Raw genomic sequence first — 6,000 nt, 5'->3', positions numbered from 1 at the left:
TTAACTGTACTGGGAAGAAGGGAAAGGGGAGGCAAGTCTTATAAGAGAGGTAAATCCTCATCTACTATAACAGGAAATCCATAATATCTAAAATTGATAAATCAAGGAATAGAAGGGCAGGCATATTATTTAGAGATATGGAAATATCCTCCAGAAAAAAAGGACTCAAAGAGTGGTTGCTTTATGGGAGCAGAAGGGGTAGAGTAGTCTGCAGATTATTGTTTTTCATGATAATTCTTTCAATACTAATTGATTTTTTAAACCACGTGCATTATTTTAACTGTTTTTTTTTTTTTTTTTTAAAGCGTGGACTATTGGAGTGAGATAGATTTGGGGTGCACCCTTTGTGATTTGTGAGTCAAGGCAAATCACCTAACTCCACTCACTAAGTCTCAGTTTCCTCTCCAGGGAACTGGGGGGTCAGATTAGGGTGGTTGAGGACAGAAAGAGACAATACACGCAAAGCACTTAGTGCACGCCTGGCATATAATCAGCTTTCAATAAACAGTACCTACAGAGTCAGGAAAGGGTAGGTTAAAGGCCGAGGCTGAAGTAGTATTAGAAAATGACAGCATTTGGGGGCGCCTGGGTGGCTCAGTGGGTTAAGCCGCTGTCTTCGGCTCAGGTCATGATCTCAGGGTCCTGGGATCGAGCCCAGCATCAGGCTCTCTGCTCGGCAGGGAGCCTGCTTTCCCCTCTCTCTCTGCCTGCCTCTCTGTCTACTTGTGATCTCTCTCTGTCAAATAAATAAATAAAATCTTTAAAAAAAAAAAAAGAAAATGACAACATTTGGTTAGATACCCTGCCTCCTGCCTCCATGATACATGACAATCATTGGGCACATACAAATGGATACCAGGTGAATGACAGTTGTATGACTTGTGACCCATGGGCCAGACTAGAGTCACAGTGAAGATCACTGAAAGGATCAGCAGCCATGGAGTAAATTATGGTTGGTCATGGCAAGTTCCATGCAACAGGATATCTGGTGAGTTACAGTCACTGCACAGGGAGCTAAAGCAGGCTCATCATTTCCTCCTCTTGCTTGTACCTTGTGGGGGATGTGTCAGAAGGAAAAGATTTAGAGGCTGTCAGGGTGAGGGTCAGAGGTCAGCTGGGGTCAGGAAGTCTATTTCGCTGAGGTCACTCTCGTCTCCTTTCAATGTAATGAAGCCATTATTGGTGAAAGCAAGTGCCTGGCGTCCTGCTCTGTGAAGCAAGGCCCGCATGGGGAGCAGGACTGAAAGAAGGAAGGGGACTCCCTTGGCTCATCCTCCTTCTGCCAATTCAACAGGCGTAGGAGGTGAGAGGTACACAATCCCACTTGATGTAGGAAGCCCTAGTCCCTAGAGTGGGATGAAGATGACAGCTTGGGTGAAAACAGATTGCTTCTCTCTGTAATTAGGAATGGGGTCTCTCTCTCTCTCACACACACACCGTGCAGATAACACTTTCGAAGGTCAGAACTGGAAGAAACATTTGTCTAACAACTAATCCACTCCCTCATTTTACCCTTAAAGGGTAAAACGGGGTGCCTTTCTTGAGGTAACAGAGCAAATTAACAGGTTTGAACTCTATATACTATACATTTTACTTAATTACTTCTTTATTGTCTGTCCCTCTCCTCTAGAATGTAAACTCGATGAGGGTAGGAATTTCATCTGTTTTATTCACTGACATATCAGCACTTTAAACAGTGCCACCGGACAAATAATAGATGCTCAATAAATATTTGTTAGGTGATTGAGTAGATGCACGGGAACACTGCACACATCATATTCCCTTTCTGATGAATCACACTAAAGTCTTTGAAAAGTCCTGCATAGGAAATCTAGTTAACATACCATCTTCCAAATATTTCATCTTTCCAAATAATCATCCCTGGAACTAGTTTTCTGATGGACACATTGAGGGAAATGCTTTTCTCAAATGCACACATGTTAGCACACGGTCCGGGCTTTAACTCCAAACCACCACCCTGGACCTTACCACAGAGTTCTCAGAACACTTCAGAAATGGGGGTTGGGTGTAGATGATTGCCCAAAAAAGACCTTGCTTTGGCTCTGGCCAGCTCTTTGATTTACAAAGCCAAGGACTTTTGGGGATGTTGATAAATAAAATGACAGAGGAGCTGTGGCTCAGGGAAAAGGAATCACAATTGGGTCATATTTATTAATCATATTGAATAGATAGTCTTTCTCCACAGGCTTTTTTCTTATACATATCTTGTTCCTTATTGATAAAATGGGGACAGCACCAGTCACACCTTGCTAGGACTATGGAAAGAATATGAGCTTTGGAGTCAAACATGTGAGTTTAAATTTGCTTCTGCTGTATTGGCTGAACTACATTAGGCAGGTTATATTGATTCATTGAGTTTCAGCTTCCTCTCCTACAAAGTGGGAATATTAGTATCTATTACTCAGAGTTATTGACAGGCTTTAATGAGATAAGAAACGTGCATTTCTTCTTCTTCTTCTTCTTCTTTTTTTGGGCTTTTTAATTTTTTATTTTAATTCCATTTAGTTAGTATACAATGTTATGTGAGTTTCAGATGTGCAATATGGTAAAGAAATGTGCCTAGGGGCGTCTGGGTGGCTCAGTGGGTTAAGCCACTGCCTTCGGCTCAGGTCATGATCTCGGGGTCCTGGGATCGAGCCCCACATTGGGCTCTCTGCTTGGCAGGGAGCCTGCTTCTCTCTCTGCCTCCCTCTCTGCCTACTTGTGATCTCTCTATGTCAAATAAATAAATAAAATCTTTAAAAAAAAAAAGAAATGTGCCTGTATTCTTTTTTTTTTTAAATATTTCACTTATTTATCTGACACAGAGAGAGAGATCACAAGCAGGCAGAGATGGAAGGGGAAGCAGGCCCCCCGCTGAGCAGAGAGCCCAATGTGGGGCTTGATCCCAGGACCCCAAGATCATGACCTGAGCCAAAAGTAGAGGCTTTAACCCACTGAGATACCCAGGTACCCCCCTTTATTCTTGATAAATAATAGTTGTTATTACTGCCTGTCAGAATATAAGCTCCACAAAGGCGGCATTTTTGTCCTATTGTTTTATTGATGTATTCCCAACACTTAGAACAATGCCTGCCACATGGGAGTGCTCAATAAATATTTTTTAAATGTTGAGTGAGTTATTACTTAGACTTCTTCCAGCGCTTCCTTTTATGAAGATATGAACCTACACAAGAGAAACTGGACAAAATACTTTAGATGTTCTTTGTGTTACTATAATACCTTTGTCCAAAGAGCCATTTTGGGGCACCTGGGTGACTCGGTTGAGTACCTGCCTTTGGTTCAGGTCAGGATCTCAGGGTCCTGGATTGAGCCCCGCCTCGGGCTCTCTGCTCAGTGGGAAGCCTGCTTCTCCCTCTCTCCCTCTGTGCTCTCTCTCTCAAATAAGTAAATAAAATCTTAAAAAAATAAAGAGTCCTTTTTCTTCCTGCCTAGATATTATCATTCCCAGAAAAGCACAAGAAACTCGTAATACTTAGCTATATGAAGTCTTGTCTCCCTAATCAGACTGTAACTTGGAAAACAGAGAATCAATTTTTCTTTCTTCTTCTTTCTCCTCCTCCTCCTCCTCTTCCTCCTCCTCCTTCTTTTTTTAAATAAACTCTACCCCGAACATGGAGCTTGAACTCAGGATCCCAAGCTCAAGAGCCACATGCTCTACCAACTGAAACAGCTGGGTGTTGTGGGCATGTTTCTGGTTTACTTTTGGGGGGTACATTTTTGTTCATCCTATTATTTAGTGCATATTACTTATCTGATTCTTCCACCAAACTTGTGAGTTAACACATTGACTGGATCACAGTAGATATCTAACAAGTTTTCACTGAGATAAGGACCCAAGAGAAGAAGGGTTTGGTCAGGAGTTCCCATCTCCACATAGAATCAACCCACTGGGGATGAAGAGCCAATTATGTTGAGAGCCATATGTCCCTTCCTAAAGCATCCTCTGCCTCTACACATGCAACTTTATGAGGTCTTGAGTACCTCCTGTGCTGCATTGTTTAGACTTGAGATAGACAGTCCAGGGGAATAAATATTAGGAGTATTATAACGATGTTTACTATTAAATTCAATTAAAGTCAATTAATTATCAATAGTCAATACTATTAAAGTCAATTAAAGCTTATTCACGACACTCTTCTTGAGGGTATTCTATGAGCCAGGCACTGTGCTAGATACTGGTAAGGATGTGGGAGACAATGAAGAAAGAAAGAACACATGAATGGCCCTAGTCCTAAGAAGCAAGTGATCCAGGAGGTTCTGGCTCATAGAGACAATCTTATGTACAGTAGCTATAATAATAGTCATAGTTTATATTATTAAAAACCATCACAGACACTATTTTATTTTTATTAATTTATTTATTTGACAGACAGAGATCACAAGTAGGCAGAGAGGCAGGTGGGGGTGGGGGGAAGCATGCTCCCCACTGAGCAGAGATCCCAATGCGGGGCTCGATCCCAAGACCCTGGGATCATGACCTGAGCCAAAGGCAGAGGCTTTAACCCACTGAGCCACCCAGGTGCCCCAGACATATTTTAAAAGCTTTACATGTATGATCTAACTTTATCTTCATAATAACTGTAAGAGTTAGATATTCTTATTATCTCCATCAGACAGAGAGGGAAACTGAGGTATAGAGAGGTTAAAGAATTTGCCCCACTTCACAGAGTTGTGAAAGTAGACTCGACATTCAAACATGGGCAAGCTGATTCCACCACCTGTGCTCCTATTTTCCTATTAATTAGGAAAATAAATTGAAAACAAAGATTAGTCTCTCTTCTACTCTGGTTTTGTTTTTTTTTTTTCTGCTCTAGTTTCTTTTTAAAAAATATTTTATTTTATTTTTTAAGACATCATTAAAAAAAGATTTTATTTATTTATTTGACAGGGAGACACAACAAGAAAGGGAACACAGACAGGCGGAGTGGAAGAGGGAGAAGCAGGCCTCCCACCAAGCGGGGAGTCCCATGCAGGTCTTGACGGGGTCTCTATCCCAGAATCCTGGGATCATGACCTGAGCCAAAGGCAGACATTTAATGACTGAGCTACCCAAGTGCCCCAGAGATTTTATTTTATTTTTAAAAATATCTTTTATTTTTAAGTTATCTCTACACCCAATGTGGGCCTGGTACCCACAACCCAGAGATAAACAGTCGGATGCTTTACTGACTGAGCCAGCCAGGTGCCCCTACTCTGGTTTCCTTTGAATCAGAAAATATCATCTCCTCTTCCTCATCCTTGGTGGCCAAATGAATAGTTATATCCATTTTTCTGAAAGGGAGTTTGAGATACTTGCTCTGAACTCACAGAGTCGTACTGCTGGAAATGCCCTCTTTTTGGCATTCAAGAGAATCCCTTCACTTGTTTCAAGTGTGTCAGCATCACTGAAAGGTTGAGAAGAATTAGGTTTTCTGGGAAGGACTTGGAGGTGGGAAGTCAAGAAGGCTCAAAGCTGGGAGTTGGGAGCTAGGAGAAGCTTGGCTTCATTCAGCACCGTGGACAGGGCTCCCGGCACTCTCAGGACCTTGGACAGAGAGGCTGGTCACGTTTGCCGAGGGAACAACTCTCATTAGTGAGCGGACCAAGTGAAACCAAACCACTAAACTACTTTTTCCATCTTTTCAGCCAGACCTCAGTCACCTGCTCTTGGATCTTAAGGACAGAGCTGCAGGGAGTGCATTATATTTTAAAGGCGCTAGTAACGAGGGGAGGTAAGATTCTGAGGTGAGGAGGATTATATAAATACAAATGGCTTTGGCTGATGTAAGGTTCTCAGTTGGGAGTGGGGCACTGCTAAAGATATTTGTTAATGATACATATTTTTTAGGCGGAGTAGCAAAGGGCCGCGGTTGTCCTCTTTATCACCCAAAGTCCAATTCACCATCTCTTACACTCAAGTTTTAGTCTCTTGAAGAGCATTCCATGTAGAAAAGAGAAAAAATAAAACCTCCACAGCCCCTTGCTCTTCTCTTTCCT

Source organism: Meles meles, chromosome 1, assembly GCF_922984935.1.
Source record: "Meles meles chromosome 1, mMelMel3.1 paternal haplotype, whole genome shotgun sequence".
Taxonomy (NCBI): Eukaryota; Metazoa; Chordata; class Mammalia; order Carnivora; family Mustelidae; genus Meles; species Meles meles.
This window is presented reverse-complemented; position numbering follows the sequence as displayed.